General features: G+C 47.8%; 1 protein-coding gene across 4 annotated transcripts in view; it reads right to left on the reverse strand.

The window, feature by feature from the left end:
• The window catches only part of VDAC1 (voltage dependent anion channel 1), a 584,928-nt gene that overhangs the window by 6,258 nt on the left and 561,142 nt on the right, over positions 1–17,528 (reverse strand). The window lies entirely within an intron of this gene.

The following is a 17,528-nucleotide window of genomic DNA, read 5'->3' on the forward strand; positions in this document are numbered from 1 at the left end:
GTTTGATTAAAATCTTTGCAAATTTGTTAAAAATAAAAAACAAAAAATGGTGCACAGTCATTTTCAGATCGGGTTCAAGTCGGTCACTCAAGGCCATTCCAAGAGCTGTCCCCTAGCCACTACTTTGTTATCTTGGCTGTGTGCTGAGGGTCATTGTCCTGTTGGAATACGAACCTTCGCCCCAGTCTGAGTCTAGAGTGCTCTGGAGCAGGTTTTCATCAAGGATGTCTCTGTACATTGCTGCATTCATCTTTCCCTCGATCCTGACTAGTCTCCCAGTTCCTGCTGCTGAAAAACATCCCCATAGCATGATGCTGCCACCAACATGCTTTACTGTAGGGATGGTAATGGCCAGATGATGAGCAGTGCCTGGTTTCCTCCAGACATGATGCTTGCCATTCAGGCCGAAGAGTTCAATCTGTTTCATCAGACCAGAGAATTGTTTCCCAGGTGCTTTTTGGCAAACTCTAGGCGGGCTGTCATGTGCCTTTTACTGAGTAGTGGCTTCCGTCTGGGCACTCTACCATACTGGCCTGATTGGTGGAGTGCTGCAGAGATGGTTGTTCTTCTGGAAGGTTCTCCTCTCTCCACAGAGAAATGCTGGAGCACTGTCAGATTGACCATCGGGTTCTTGGTCACCTCCCTGTCTAAGGCCCTTCTCTCCAATCGCTCAGTTTGGCCAGGCGGCACAATTTAGTTAGAGTCCTGGTGGTTCCAAACATCTTCCATTTACGGGTGATGGAGGCCACTGTGCTCATTAGGATCTTCAATGCTGCTGCCATTTGTCTGTACCCTTCCCCAGATCTGTGCCTTAATACAATCCAGTCTCAGAGGTCTACAGACAATTCCTTGGACTTCATGGCTTGGTTTGTGCTCTGACATGCACTGTTAACTGTAGGCAACACTGTATCCTGGCCTAGGCCGACAAGGCCCAGGCCGAGGGCAGCACTTTGCAGGGGGGCAGCACGGAAAGAGTCCCCGTCGGCTTGTGCTACACTGTTAGTGTAGCTACAGTTTTATGGGGCGTACTGGGCTGAGAGGCAAGTTAGTCTAGCGCCGCCACAAAGCGGCCTCACTGTTTCCGGTATGCGGGCGCCTGGCGTTCCGCAACTGTGGGGGGTGCCACTTCTAATTTTGACTGTCCTATCATCCTGGACCACAAACCTTCCTCACTGTGCTATATGTTTTCTGCTGCACCATTGGCATGGTTATATCTTCTTAGTCCTCTCCATAAAATTATTAGAAATTTGTGCTTAAAGTAGAACTATAGGCAACACTTTTTATAACCCCTGTTAGTTTATTTTTTACTATCCCTGTCCCATTGCAGATTTCCCTTTTCACTTCCTGCCCCATAGCCAAACAGGAAGTGAGAGGAAACCTATGCAAATTAAGGGAATACATTGCCCCTCAGAACTAGTGTCCCCACTCGAAAATTCCAGGACAGGTCTTAAACAGCAAGGGGTGTGGCCTTGACAGGAAGGGGTGGGTCATATTTAAATTAGGGGGTGCACGAGTTTAGTCAGGCCTAGGGCAGCACAAAACCTAAATACACTACTGACTGTAGGACCTTATATAGACAGGTGTGTGCCTTTCCAAATCATGTCCAATCAAGTGAATTTACCACAGGTGGACTTCAATGAAGTTTTAGAAACATCTCAAGGATGATCAGTGGAAACAAATTTTTATTGTCAGAGCAAAGGCTGTGAATACTTATGTACATGTACATCAAAAATACTTATGTACATGTGATTTTTTGTGTTTTTTATTTTTAATAAATTTGCAAAGATTTTAAACAAACTTTTTTAACATTGTCATCATGGGGTATTGTGTCAGAGAGGTTCTTGGTTCAGGACACTTGCTGGGCACTCTGGAACGTGTCGGCGCACGCGTGCTCGCGGTTTTTGGCGCCGGTTGCCCTATTTAGGCTGATGGGATGCTGTGCTCGGTGCTGTCCGATCATCAGCTTCCTGTTTCCGAACTTCCTGTTTCCTGTGTATTGCTCTGATCTCCCTGTGACCCGGCTTGTTTACTGGATTCTCTCTCTGCTATCCGCCCGCAAATTGACCCCGGCCTGCCTCTGACGTTGAACCTGCCTGACCCCTTGTACCGTGCTGATTGCCTATTGCCAAAACCTGCCTGTGACCTGGACTTTGTATCTGCCTGCTCCCTTTGTACCGTGCTGACCGCCTGCTGCCAACTTTGCTAGTGACCGGATCTGCCTGCTCTGCACCTGTTAGCTAATCTCCAGCCTACCTATTACCACCTGCCAGCTCGTGTCAGGATCCTGGGCCTTATCCCTGCAAACCACCCGCCAGGCTCTCATACCATTCTGTGCTCCCGTGCCTTCTGTGTACTCTATCAGGGGCCGGGAACCAGATACGTACCGGAGGCCATCCCCTGCTATATCGGGTTCGTCAGTCTGGTACGGGTAAGTCTGACATATTGTTTGTAGAATTTTGAGGAAAATAATGAATTTAATCAATTTTGGAATATGGCTGTAACATAACAAAATGTGGAAAAAGTGAAGCGATGTGAATACTTTCCGGATGCACTGTATCCAGGGCTTTTTTTCAGCGGGAACGCGGGGGAATGCAGTTCCGGCACCTCCAGCACTGAATATATGTAATGGCAAGGGGTGCTGGGGGTGTGCTGGAGGTTCTATTCATGCTCGCTGTTGGGGAATCAATTGTTGCTGGAGGATATTTATTTTTGCTGGGGGGGGTTCTATTGTTGCTGGGGAAGGATCTATTGCTGCTGGGGGTGGGTCTTATGTTGCTGGGGGGAGTCAGTCATTGCTGGGAGGGATCTACTGTTGAGACAGGGGTCTATTGTTCCTGGCTGCTGGAGGGTCTATTGATGCTGGCTGTTGGGAGTCTAACGTTGCTGGGGTGGATCTATTGTTGCTGGAAGGTCCATTGTTGCTAGCTACAGGGATTCTATTTTACTGTCTTTCTTGTTGTCATTAAGAAATTCCATACAAATTAATGTAATCTCTAAAAGGGGCGGTACTGGGAGGTGGGGTGGGGGTGGAATCAAGGAACAGTGCTCAGAAGTGACTATGGGGCAGGGACAAGGGGTGAGTCGGAAGGGGTGAGTTCCTGTACCTATCCTCTGAGAAAAAAAAGCCCTGACTGTATCTATATCAAAATATAACTTTATTTACAATTATAACGTTTGTGGTTTACTCAAAGTACCAAACCTTATAAAAACACTTAAAGTATTCTAGCAACTGTGTTTTGTTTTCAGTCTATACAGTAACTGTTCACACAGCATACACATACAACTAATAAATCTTTCACAATATTGCACACAATTTTAACAGCTAAAACTATTTTATTAACACCATAATTGTCAACATTTTTTTTAATGTCTTATAACTATACAGAGTTCTTAAAAAGCAACATGCTTACTGTGTCAACAGCAATGCTCCTGCACTGCAATAGTTCCTCCAAGTGTACTCCAAGATATCTTAAATTGTTAAAGCAGAGCTTTGCTTAAGAAAAAAGAAATTGCATTGCAATTGCATGCGTACAGGAAGGTTTGTTTGAAGTGCAGCTCAGTTTACATTTTAGGCATGCATCGGCGCCAGGATGCATTATTTACACTGTATATGAAGTTACATTGTCCTGGGCCAGCCAATCAAGATTGGCAAAGATGCCGAACTCGGAAGAAGACTGTGAAAATTGCAAGTTAGACTTACCGGTAACTTGTTTTCCAATAGGCTTTCAGGACAGCACCCGAGAGATCATGGCTCCTCCTCCCACAGGAAACACCTCATCAATTAAGTCTTTAAATTGGAATCCTCCACGTTGCCTCATCAGTTGTTTGTAGAGAACTCCAGCCCCAGCTGCAACACATAAGCGACAGTTATATCATAGTATTACAGCATTAGCATAAACAAAGGGCGGGTTACTGCTGTCCTGAAAGCCTATTGGAAAACAAGTTACCGGTAAGTCTAACTTGCAATTTTCCAAAACGTCTTTCAGGACAGCACCCGAGAGGATAATCGAGACTTACTCCATTTAGGGTGGGACAACAGCCTGTAAGACTTTCCTTCCAAAAGCCTGGTCCCCAGCCGTCATGAGATCTAACCTATAATGACGGGCAAAGGTTGTCAGACTTGTCCAAGTAGCTGCCTTACAGATTTGTTCGGGGGTGGCGCCAGCTTTTTCTGCCCAACTCACCGCCGAAGCTCTTGTAGAATGAGCCCGGACATTTAATGGACTCTCTTGACCTGTAAGGGAATAGGCTTCTGAGATAGCCATTCTCAACCATCTGGCAATGGTTCCTCTAGAGGCTTGTCTTCCTTTTTTATTACCGGAAAATAAAACAAACAGAGCATCTGAACATCTAAAGTCTTTAGTGTTTTCCAAGTAACTCAAGACTGCTCTTTTAACATCCAGGGTATGGAATTCTTCTTCCTTCTTACCCGATGGATTAGAACAAAAGGTAGGAAGTATTATTTCCTGAGTTCGATTCTGGATCGAAGCGACCTTCGGCAAAAAATTAGGATCCGTCTTCAGAACAATTCGGTCTGAAAAAATGGAAAAGAAAGGCTCCCTGATTGATAAGGCTTGCAGCTCACTGACTCTTCGAGCTGTTGTAACAGCCACTAAAAACACTGTTTTCAAAGTAATCAATTTCAGGGAGGCTAAATTAATGGGTTCAAAAGGTTCCTTGGTCAGGGCCTGTAGAACAACCGATAAGTCCCATGCTGGACAGCTTTTGATTACCACTGGTCTACACCGGGTAAGAGCTTTGAAGAATCTTATTACTAGGGGTTCTGATGAAATGGATTTTTCCAGGAATACCCCCAGCGCAGCAACTTGAACCTTGAGGGTGCTGACCGCTAAGCCCTTGTCCGCCCCTTCTTGCAGAAACTCAAGCACAGAAGAAATTTGTTTTGGAGATCTGTCAGATGCTGTGCACCAGGAGTTGAAGATTTTCCAGACTTTGGAATAGATTGCTCTTGTAACCTCCTTTCTACTGGATAGGAGGGTAGCTACCAACCTATCCGAGAAACCTTTCCTCTTCAGGAGCTGCTCCTCAGTAGCCAGGCCGTGAGCTTTAGTTTTGCTACTTCCTGGTGAAGCAGAGGACCTTGTAACAGAAGGTCTTTTCTTAACGGAAGGTGCCAGTAAGGTTCTTGTTGCATCTGAAGAAGGGATGAAAACCAAGGCCTTTTTGGCCAGAAAGGAGTGATGAGGATCACTGTTGTCTCCTCCTTCCTGATTTTTGCTATGACCCGAGGGATAAGCTGAAACGGGGGGAATGCGTAACAGAGGTGAAACTTCCAATCTTGTGCCAGAGCATCCACTCCCAGTGATGCCTCGTTCCTGTTCAGGGAGAAGAAGCGAAACATTTGCGAGTTTTCCTGGGTGGCGAAGAGATCCACTCTTGGGCGCCCCCATTTCTGCACTATTAACTGGAAGACTTCTGGATTCAATTGCCACTCTGCCTCTAAAATCTGGTTCCTGCTTAGGAAGTCCGCTACTCTGTTTAGGGTCCCTTTTAAATGGACCGCGGATAAGGATAGAGTATGGAGCTCTGCCCAACTCAGAATGCCTTTTGCCAAGCTCTGCAGAACTTTGCTTCTGGTTCCCCCCTGTCTGTTTATGTAAGCCACCGCCGTGGCGTTGTCTGACAGGATCTGAGTATGTTGCCCCTGGACTTCTTCCGCAAAGGTCAGTAAGGCCATTTCTATAGCTTTTAGTTCCCTCCAATTTGAGGACCTCAGCGCATCTCTTGTGTCCCACGAGCCCTGGGCCCACCGGCCGCTCATATGAGCCCCCAACCCCAGGAACTGGCATCTGTTGTCAACCTCACCTGAGTTGGAAAGGACCATAACAGCCCCTCTGAGTACCTTGTCTGGTTCTTCCACCACCACAGACTTCTTTTTATTGAAGTAGGGATTTTCACTAATGAATCTAGTGAATCCTGCTGGTGACTCCAGGTTTTTAACAGGAAACTTTGCAGAGGTCTGAAATGGAGCTTTGCCCACTGGATGGCCGGAATGGAAGAGGTCAGGGTTCCCAATGCTGACATAACCTTCCTGATGGACAGAACTTGATTGGACTGTAGCAATGACACCACTTGTACCAACTTTTTCTGCTTTTCCTCTGGAAGAAAAACTTTTTGCTCTAAAGAGTTGATACGGAAACCCAGGAATAACACTTCCTGTGAGGGAATCAGATTTGATTTTTGAAGGTTTAAAATCCACCCTATGGATTCTAGATGAACACGGGCTCTGAGCAAGTTTTCTTGAAGACCTTCTCTGGTCTGTGCAAAAAACAGCAGGTCGTCCAGATAAGGAATAACTGAGATCCCCTCTAGACGCAGAGGCGCCAGAGCTTCGGCCATTACTTTCGTGAAGACCCTTGGGGATGATGACAGACCAAACGGGAGTGCTCTGAATTGCAGATGTACCACCTTCTTCCCTTCTTTCAGTGCTAACCTCAGATACTTCTGCGACCTGGCAGCAATAGGAATGTGGAGGTAGGCATCTTGTAAATCTATTGATGCCATATAGCACCCTTGATACAGGAGGTTTCTTACTGAAAATATTGAATCCATCCGAAACCTTCTGTATTCTACCGATTTGTTCAGCACTTTGAGATTCAGGATAAGACGGAACTTTCCTGAAGGTTTTTGAACCAGAAAGACATGTGAGTAGAACCCCTGGAAGAACTCCACCGCTGGGACCGGAACAATGACTCTCTGATTTTTCAGTTCCTGAATTAGGGACTTCATGGCGAGAGCCTTGACTGCATCCCTTGGGACGTTTGTCACCAGGAATCTTCTTGGAGGTTCTTCCGTAAATTCTATCACATACCCCTGGGAGAGCATATTTACAACGAATTGATTTGAGGAAATGGCTCTCCACTGAGGAAGAAACTCCTGGAGTCTTCCCCCGACCTTGACGGAGTCATTGTGATTTTGCGGAGGCCGCAGGAGGATTGAAGAGCACTCCACCCCTACCTTTGGGCTTCTGAGAAGACCATGACTTCCTCTTGCCCTGCGTTTTTCCTTCCTGCTGACCTTTTTGGGGCCGAAAGAAACGCTTATGGGTTTGCACCTGTTTCTTCTTAACCGGAAACGACCTTTTCTTATCTGCCGTGCGGTCAAGAATGGACTCTAGCTCTGAACCGAATAGCAGATCACCTGCAAACGGAATACCACACAGTCTATTTTTAGATGCAGCATCCCCTGGCCACGTCTTCAGCCATAAGGCCCTTCTGGCGGAATTTGTTAAAGCTGCTGACCTTGCTGACATGCGGATAGATTCCGCAGACGCATCCGCAATATATGAAATTGCTGCAGACAGGGTTGAAAAAGAGTCTAGAATCTCCTGTTTTGAGGAATCTGCTATTACATGGGCTTTCAACTGGTTAACCCAGTGATCTAAGTTCCTTGCAACACAGGTTGTTGCTGGTTTCAGATTGTGCATTACTGATTGCCAGGTTCTTTTAAGAAGCAGGTCCATCCTTTTGTCCATGGGCTCCTTCAGAGTGCCCATATCCTCAAAGGCGAGGTCCGTAGACTTAGAGACCTGAGAAAAGGCAGAGTCCAATTTTGGAACTTTATTCCATATAGAATCTGGATTCTCTTCAAATGGAAATCTTTTCTTGTGAGCCCGGGAAAAGAAAGGCTTTTTCTCAGGTTCCAGCCACTCTTTTTTAATCATATCAGTGATAATTGAATGGACGGGAAAAGAACGGCCTTTTGAATCTCCTAAACCAGCATACATGCGGTCATGCAGGGAGAGTTCCTTCTTTTCCTCTTCTATCCCCAAAGTGGCATAGATTACCTTCAGGAGTCCTCCCACCTCTTCTAGTGACAATTTGTATTTAGAAGCGGTATCTGATTCATTTTCCTCCTCCTCAGAATCTGTATCATCTGGAGCGAGGGAAACGGACTCTTGAGAATGGCTGCGGAACCAGAGGATCCCTAGAGGGACCTGGCTCCTCTCTTAGGTTTGACCTAAAAGCTTGAAAGGTGGCCCGGAGCTCATCCTTTATTGTTGACACCAAGTCGCCACAAACGGATGGAGTCTCCTCTCTGACCAAACTTGTAATGCACTCTGCACAAAGTGTTTTGGTATAAGCATCGCTTAATTTTTCTTTGCAGACAGGGCACCTTTTCTTGACTGGTTGGGCAGAACCTTTGGCCTGGACAAACAGAAAAGAGACATGGAACCACGCTTAAAAGGCTGTAATACAGCGCAAATAATACACCCAGGTGCACTAAGGAAGAAACATCTCATTTTCCATGTGCCCAGCAAGCCACCACCACCTAATCCCCTGTAGTAGGGCAAATATACTAAATCTAGCCACTACAACATACCTTCTGCAGAGGGGGTGGGGAAGGGTGGGTGGTGGGGGAAGGGGGGGAAAAGGGTGAGTAACCCCCCCACAGGAGAAAACGGCCCAGGGTAATAGAGGACACAGTCCCTTACCTTAGCCTTGCTGGCGCCTTGGCTTGCCCCCTTATCCGCTGCATCGCTATCCATAGCTGTCTGCGGTGCGTGGTGAAAACGACCGGTTCCAGATTCGAAAACGCCGCTGCGCTGACCTGGAACCGGAAATAAAGGCGCCAGGTGACCCTGCCCTCTCCCACTGCGCTTTGCGCCGGAAATGACGCACGCGCCGACCCGGAAGTGCTGCCTCCTCCCTTACAGGACGTGGCTGAAGCGCTCTTCTGCCACCAGCAAGATGGCGGCCGCCACCGCTCATCCCTCATGTAGAAGGGAACATAGGACGGCCGCCCGTGAGGCTAAAAATTTTGGAGGCAGCACCCCCGGACGTACAGGCTCTCCCCGAGCACGGAAGAGGGAGAGGGAGCCCACGGGACCGTCCATGTAAGAGGCAAGTGGGAGGCTCACTCTCCTAGCCTAAAAAAAAAAACTTAACAGGTGAGAACCTGTGTCTCCCAGGATAAACCTGAGAGATCATGGCTCCCACCAGAGGTGTTCCTCCAGCTGGAGGAAACACAAAAAACTGATGAGGCAACGTGGAGGATTCCAATTTAAAGACTTAATTGATGAGGTGTTTCCTGTGGGAGGAGGAGCCATGATCTCTCGGGTGCTGTCCTGAAAGACGTTTTGGAAAATGGTGGCACCGTCTAGAGAGCTTCAGGACCGAGGATTACTGGAGGGAAGGTTAGTAAAGTGCACTTTAGTTCCACTTTAATGCCAGGTTTAATCTCTCTACAATTTCAAGAGTAAAAAAACATCATAATAAAAGTGCTAAACCATATGTCTCTTTATGTGAACTTTAACCATCCTGTTGCAAGAGATAGTGTGTAGATTTTTCCAGTGTGATTTACTTCAACACTGGCCTTCTGACCCAAAAAAAAGCAGTTAGGGGGTCAGTGTTAAGCCACAGCAGGGACAGTGCACATGCGCGAGAGCTCCGAGATGGCCGCCTAAGCCTGGAGCTCCGCATCACCCCGGACCCCCAGCGCACACAGCCCACTACACGTCCCCACGGGACAGTCAGCTGAAAGCCACCCTGACCCAGGAGACCCCCGAGCACCCCCATGGATGCCAGGACCGGCTGCCAGACGAGACCTAGGGCCACAATTCGACCAGGTAGAGAGGAACAGGTGTACTAAGATGGCTGCCGCCACCGTTGCTACCCAGCCACGTGCAGTCTGTGAGGAAAGAACACAGGAACAGGGGCAAGTCCTAACCCCAGCAATCCTCATCTACTCCCAGGTGACCCATGGCAGCCCACAGCTCCCCCTGGCCCCCTCTCCAGCCTCTACGGAGTCCCTGCTGGGCCGTGCTATGGAGGAATACACATTGTCCCCTGCCAGGCCTTCACAAACCCACATGCTTAATACCCCCTCCCCAGGCATGCCTGGCCAGGACCCAGCCACACCATCGACCGATTTATTCCTTAAACTCTCAGACCTCCTAGAGAGGGGACTGGCTAACACAGCAGCAAAAATAACAAGAGATATAAAATCAGAATGCAGCACACATCCAGGTCCTCCAAGACCAGCTTGAAATTGACCTTGAGAACAGGTCTAGAAGATATAACTTCAGAATCTGGGGCCTTCCTGAAACCGTCATGGACATCCCGCCTGCAGTACAAAACCTTATTAAGGATCAGATACCTAACACACCCCCCCACCGCCTGGAGTTAGACAGAGCTCACAGGGCCCTGGGACCACCCAGGAAGGATGGATCCCCAAGGGATGTCATTGTTAAGCCACACTTCTACGCCATAAAAGAGGAAGTAATGCGACAATCACGCATCAAGCCTAAAGTGATGTACCAGGGGCACCAAATACAAATTTTTGCAGACCCCTCTCTATCAAACCATCCAAAAACGGAGAACTCTCAAACCACTCCTAACAGTCCTTTCTCAAAAGGACATCAAATACTTCCCATTTGCCGTGAAATTCTCCATTCAGGGCAAGGCACATTCCTTCTCTAACTTACCTGACGGCGAGAAACTCTTCCTTTACTTCAAGCTAATATTGCAGGAAGCACCCATGAACTTTTCCACTGCATCTGCGGGTTCCACCAAACGCCCCTCTCCGGCAAGCCCTGTCTCCCCCTTCTGGAACAAAGGGAGGATTAAGAAATCCAAGGATGGCAGGCCACCTTAAGACTGCAGGTCCAATTAACCAACAAACTGCCCTCACTCGGGCATTTTCTACTTGCCAGGTTTTGTACAGTTGTTGTACAGTCGAGGGCCCCACTTTTGCAAGTTCCCGACCTCCCTCGAGAGTAACCACAGGGAGATCGGGAAACCGGAGTCCCCTCTGATTCGGGGGATCATAGAGTGCCTGATTTCAGGGACCTGAAACGGGTAACCATGGCGCCTTGGGCACACCCGGTTCTCTCCCGGGGCACTCCCCCCCCCACATTTATGGGCGGGGGGGATGCTCTAGGGAAAGCTTTAGAGTTAACTCCTCATTTATATCTCACATTTTATAATGTTCTTATTCATTTTTGTTTTATATACAGTTATCTGTTCCCACTACTCATTAGAAAAATTAATATAAGCTGTGTTTGTTTAATGTTACAGAACCACATAAAAGCAGGGGTCTGGAGTGACCCCCTTGCGCCTCCACCTACCCCATAGTGAGAGTTCCCCCTGTTTCTGTGGGATGGGTCGTCGGGCCCCCCTCCCAGGGCAGCCAACGTGTATCGGTAGGAGTTTGGCAGGAGTGTTTCGTGCCAGACCCGATTGGTCTTCCTAGAAGACGTCTACTCTTATTTTGTCTACCCCCCACTCCCTAAAAATAGACATAGTTATGCTCCAAGAGACACACTTCCTGGCTCGATACAACCCCAAATTCCTTCATGCGCAATATTTTACCTAGCAAATGCAGCAAACAAGACCAAGGGAGTAGCAATACTAATCTCGAAGCACACTAAATTCTCCCCCATCTCTGACTATAGAGACCCGCAGGGTAGGTTCCTCCTAGTTAAAGGAACAGTAGAGGGAAGACTATACTCTATTATTTCCTACTATGCCCCCAAAAAGGGACAATCCAAATTCTTTAAGTCCCTCTTCAAAACCCTGAACCCCCTTTTGGAGGGCACGATAATCTTTGGTGGGGACTTAAACGTTGCTTTCGACCAGGGGCTTGACAAGTCGACCCCCCCCCGTGGCCCAATTGACGCGATGCACTAAGACCAGTCTCAACGTGGCAGGACGTATTAACTCTCAAGGCCTTGTGGACATTTGGAGGGAACTGAACCCCACAAAAAAGGGACTATAGTCATTAGTTCCCCCCTCCAGTCTTATGCCAGGATCGATCATATCCTAATTCCCCCCAACCTCATTCCCTCGACACAAAAAGCAACCATCATAGACCCTGTCTGGTCAGACCACTCACTGGTTCTGCTCTCCCTACAGAACGCCCTTACTAGGACATCAGGATCACACTGGCGACTAAATGAATCGCTCCTTAGCGACCCTGTCAAAACCAAAGATATAGACGATTCCCTAAAAGAGTACTTTCGATTAAATGATGTAGATAACATTTCCCCTGAAATTCTTTGGGCAGCACACAAAGTCACCATTAGAGGCAAAATAATCCGACTAGCGACCCAAATCAAGAGAGAGCGACAGATGGACATCATCACACTGGAAAAAACTTTTGCAACCCTAAAAACTAAACACAAGAAATGCCCTTCTAAGGCTTTAACAGATCAACTGGACACAACCAAACAGATTAGAGCTCAACTTGGCACTAACTAAAAGAGTACTTCCGATTAAATGATGTAGATAACATTTCCCCCGAAATTCTTTGGGCAGCCCACAAAGTCACCATTAGAAGCAAAATAATCCAACTAGCGACCCAAATCAAGAGAGAGCGGCGACAGATGGACATCATCACACTGGAAAAAACTTTTGCAACCCTAAAAACTAAACACAAGAAATGCCCTTCTAAGGCTTTAACAGATCAACTGGACACAACCAAACAGATTAGAGCTCAACTTGGCACTAACTGAAAGAGTACTTCCGATTAAATGATGTAGATAACATTTCCCCCGAAATTCTTTGGGCAGCCCACAAAGTCACCATTAGAAGCAAAATAATCCAACTAGCGACCCAAATCAAGAGAGAGCGGCGACAGATGGACATCATCACACTGGAAAAAACTTTTGCAACCCTAAAAACTAAACACAAGAAATGCCCTTCTACGGCTTTAACAGATCAACTGGACGCAACTGCTAAAATAGAACATTTGTACGCAACAAACTTCCCTCCCACATACCAGAAACTGGAGTCTGACCTGAGGAATTGGGCTAGGGGAGAAATATCCTGGCTGGGGAGAATATACTCCATAAAAATGAAACTCCTCCCCAGACTGCTCTACCTATTTAGAGCCCTACCGATTAATATAAGGAAGGATCACTTGAAATCTTTCCAAAGGAAAGTCAACAAATTCATCTGGGGGGTGGGTGGGGGGGGGGGGTCGAGGACAGGCTACAGGTTACCCAAAAAACCCTATTCCAACTTAGGATGGGGGGGGTTAGGACTGCCATGCCTATTATGGTATTACCAAGCAGCAAGAATAGCACAAATCCCCACCATATACCCCAGACTTGAAAAGCCAGATTGGATACAAATAGAGAGGCAGGCTGCCCCTACCTACACCCTTGACTATCTGCTATGGTCCCCTCCAGGGAACAACCCCAATACTGTCGCCTGTCCTTTCTCCATCCCTAACACTCTGGGACAAATTGAGATCTGTGACCTCTTTGACCTCTGAATGCCGGCCCCTAGCCCATATCTTCAACAACCCAGACTTCATCCCTGGCCAAGACATTAAAGCCTTTAAATGGTGGTTGGACAAGGGGTTGTATCGAATCGGCCACTTTTTCATTGCTTCGGGACCGATTTCTTTGAAATTCTGCACGCAAAGGCTGGAAATCCCGACATCTGAACACTTCAGATTTCAGCAAATACAACATTTTCTCCACAAAATCTGGAAGGGGAAACCCACCCCACAAGATTCACACCCTATGAAATATGGTGTGGACAGGCCACGGAACAGAGGGGTGGAATCTCCGTTATCTACCAGTCACTTGCCCAACAGCCCTACAAAGCCCCATATATGATGGCTTGGGAAAACAATCTGCAAATACAATGGGACTTGGATAGATGACGGACCTCCTTTTCTAGAGCCTATAAGGGGATAAGGAATATTTCCCTGATTGAATCTAGCTTAAAAGTAATGACCAGATGGTACCTCACCCCTGCCAAGTTGGCAGCCATGTACCCCACAGCTAACCCTCAATGCTTTAGAGGATGCCAACTAATAGGCTCCATGGCCCACATTTGCCCCAGGATAAGGGCATTCTGGAAAAGAATCGTTGTCTTGATCCACAAAGTTACAAACTTCCAGATCCCAAGAACCCCAACCATTGAGCTCCTGAACACAAATCTCCCCAAGACTTTCAAATCCACCCGCAAATTGATCCACTTTATGTTCTTAGAAACCAAGATGACAATAGTCAGAGCATGGAAACAACCCAGGGTCTCCCTCTTAGCTGTCAAGCGCAAAATATGTCCCAGTAGAAGCTAACCAGCATCCTTTTAGACATGACAGCCGTGTGTCTTTGCGCTCTTCCAACCACTCTCTCCCCCCCCCGTTATATCCTACTCTATGGCCCATTAAATCAACCAAAGTGTCCCTTTGGTTTAATGACCTCTAGGATTATGTCAAAGGGTCTTTCCCTCTGGCGTGAAGGTTTGGTATCAGTACTTCTTCTCCCCATGCATAGCTCAATGCTTAACCATAGCTAGCGTTTTTTCTCTGGATGCATGGGGGCGGTACCCCAGGCACAGCATGCTCTCAATAGGGGTTCCGGGAGTGCTCCACCCAAAATCCAGATACAGTTACAAAGCGTGAGTGACCCGCAAGGAATAAGAAAGCGATTCAGAGCAAGCAGCATTACCTTTCTGCATCCGCTTATCAGGATCGGATTTGTGTTATCGGGCTCATTCCCTTATCTTCACTCATTTCACTATGTTGGACTCTATAATTCATTTTTCGAATGTCTATTAGATCGTTCATCATTTGTGTGTGCACTTTTCACTGTATAATTAGTTTTAGCGCTCCATTTTATCCACCTGATCTATGTACATTGCAAGGATTATAACAACCTTTGTTGCAGATTCCTACCTTTTGTTATTCTGAAGAGATCCCCGTTTGTTCCTCTGTGCTTCTGGTCTGAGTGGGTCTAATGGGAGTGGTTTCATAATCATCTATCAGCTGCTGCATCTGCACAGCACTAATGAGGAAATCTGCTGGGCCTGCATCCCTTTAGACGTGTTCCTACAGGGGATGCCTGAAATCTGACTTGTATCTTAGGCAGACTTTTTGCAAAATTGGTGAACCAATCACACAGGAAGGAAATATTTCTGGGGGGGTGATCAGTACACACTATGTACAGAAAAACTCCAGGTAGCCATATTGGACTGCATTTACAGAAAATTACAGCGGCTGCAGATTAAAAAGGAAAGGCAATTTTTAATAACATTCAATTACAATATGGCTTGTGTCGCAATTGTATACGCTATATTATCTTTTCTTTATTTGCTATTTTTTTCCCCATGAAAGTGGCGTTACCTTTTAACCCTTTCATCGTATGGACCTACAGAAGTGCCTGCAGGTGGCCAAGTCTGTACGCCGTAAGGACCTAATTTCTCCCTCTGCTATGTCAGGAAAGGCTTGCTGAAAGCAGTAGTTCCGTGCGCGTGTCCGTGCACAGCCATTGGCGCCAGAAGCGCTATTTAAACCCTGTCATGACTACCCTTGCCTTCCGCCTGCACCTGACTCCGGCCTGTCCACGACCTCGCTCCTGCCTGATCCTTTGGCTTATCCGTACCAGTTTGTTGCCGACCCGGCTTGCCCAGTGACTTTCCTTCAAGCCTTCTGCATCTGTTCCAGTACTGCTCTCCAGTGTATGACCCGGCCTGTCTGACCCACCTGTGTCTCAATCATTGGGACCATCCATCTAATCCTGTGAGTGCCTGCTCTCCTGCTTCAGCTTCCAGTCTGCTGCATTGCACCTGCTGTTCCTGCTTTTCCAGCTTCGTCCGGAGCATCAGACCTGCATTCCAGCTGTTGATCCTGCCAGGCACTCGTGCTGTCCTGCACTCCTGTGCCTCCTGTCAGCTCTACCAGGCGCTGCCAGTCAGGACCATAAGGGAGGCCTCCCTCTGCATATCGGGCTCAATAACCAGGTACGTGACAGTTTCTGGCAGCCATGTCTGAGCCCGAGCAGGGAGCCTCACCTATGGATGAACTGTGCTTACACCTTGCTGGCCTGACTCAAGCTGTAAAGACTCTCCAGGAAAGCTATAACCGCCTGGAAGAGCGTGTGCAGGCGCTCTCACCTCTTGCTGCTCCTCAAGGGACTTCTCAAGCCTCAGCCAGCTCCTCTTCCTCACCTACAGTGGTGATGTTACCCCCGGAGCCTCGTGTCTCCACTCCCGAGAGATTCTCTGGAGACCGTCGCAAGTTCAGGGCCTTCCGTAACTCCTGCAAGCTCTTCTTCGCTCTTCAGCCCCGCACCTTCTCTTTGGAGACCACCATGTAGGCTTTGTGATTTCCCTGCCTCAGGACGAACCCCAATCCTGGGCACATCGTATCCTAGAACAGAAGGACGTGATCCTGACTAACCTGACCACATTTCTGGATGCCATGGCACAGCTGTACGAGGGTCCACAATTATCGGCAACTGCAGAAGCAGCACTCCACTCTCTACAGCAGGGCCGCAGAGCTGTAGAGGACTAAGTTGCCGAATTCAGGCGTTGGGCCGCTGACACCAACTGAAATGATGCGGCCCTCCGCTATCAGTTTTGCATGGGACTGTCAGATCCTCTTAAGGATGAACTGGCTAGGGTAGGGGTACCACAGACCCTGGATGGTCTTATTGCCTTGGCCATACAAATTGACCGATGTCTGTGAGAACGCAGGCCTGAAAGAACCATGGGACAATCCCAACCCACTTGGATGCTACCCAAGGGTTCCTAGCCCCTCTTACCCCGCTCCTTCAGGACAGCCTGCCCCTACTCCAGACACTTCTGAACCCATGCAACTGGGCGTTCTCCGCCCTTCTCTCACTGGAGAAGAACGTCAATGCAGACGCATGAATAATCTATGCATGTACTGTGGGGAACCAGGACACTTTTTAAGAACCTGCCCAGCTAAGTCTAGTAAGTGCCTCTTAAGTTCAACTAACAAAGTCTCTGTTGCGATCAATGCCTCCTCTCACCTCTCTGTTTCTGTTTTGTTGCAGCTGTCCGGAAAGAACCGTCAAGTAACTGTTATTATTGATTCAGGGGCATGCAGTTGCTTCATGGACTCCTCCTTCGCAGCCAGACATTCCATTCCTCTGCTACCCAAAACTCAAGGACTTCTCATGCACCTTGCTGATGGGTCAGCCATCAAATCAGGACCTGTCACACAGGAAACAACACTTCTGTCGGCCACAGTTGCCATCAGGAGCTTTTACGCCTTGACATTATCACCTCCCATCATCTTGGGCATGCCCTGGCTGCGGGCTCACAACCCCCACATTAATTGGACTACCAGAGAAGTTACTTTTTCATCTCCTTACTGCCATCAATACTGTCTTCTGGAAGCTCCCAATAACTCCTCCTCCTTACTATGCCTGGACTCTGAAATCCGCCAGTCAGTCCCTGAGGAGTTTCATGACTTTCTGGATGTATTTAGTAAGAAGGGCGCAGAGACATTACCACCACACCAAGTGTACGACTGCCCTATTGAGCTCCTCCCTGGGGCCGAGATCCCCTTTGGAAGAATCTGTCCTCTCACTGAACAAGAGATAGTTACTCTCAAGGAATACATTGACGATAACTTGAGAAAGGGATTTATCCTCCCATCCACCTCTCTGGCAGGAGCCGGAATCTTTTTCGTAGAAAAAAAAAAAATCGATATCCTCTCCCCCTGGTGCCCGAACTCTCCCAGAGGTTGGGGGCTGCAACCATCTTTACTAAACTTGACCTTCAAGGAGCCTATAATCTGGT

This window comes from Aquarana catesbeiana, linkage group LG03 (genome assembly GCF_042186555.1).
Source record: "Aquarana catesbeiana isolate 2022-GZ linkage group LG03, ASM4218655v1, whole genome shotgun sequence".
NCBI classification, from domain to species: domain Eukaryota; kingdom Metazoa; phylum Chordata; class Amphibia; order Anura; family Ranidae; genus Aquarana; species Aquarana catesbeiana.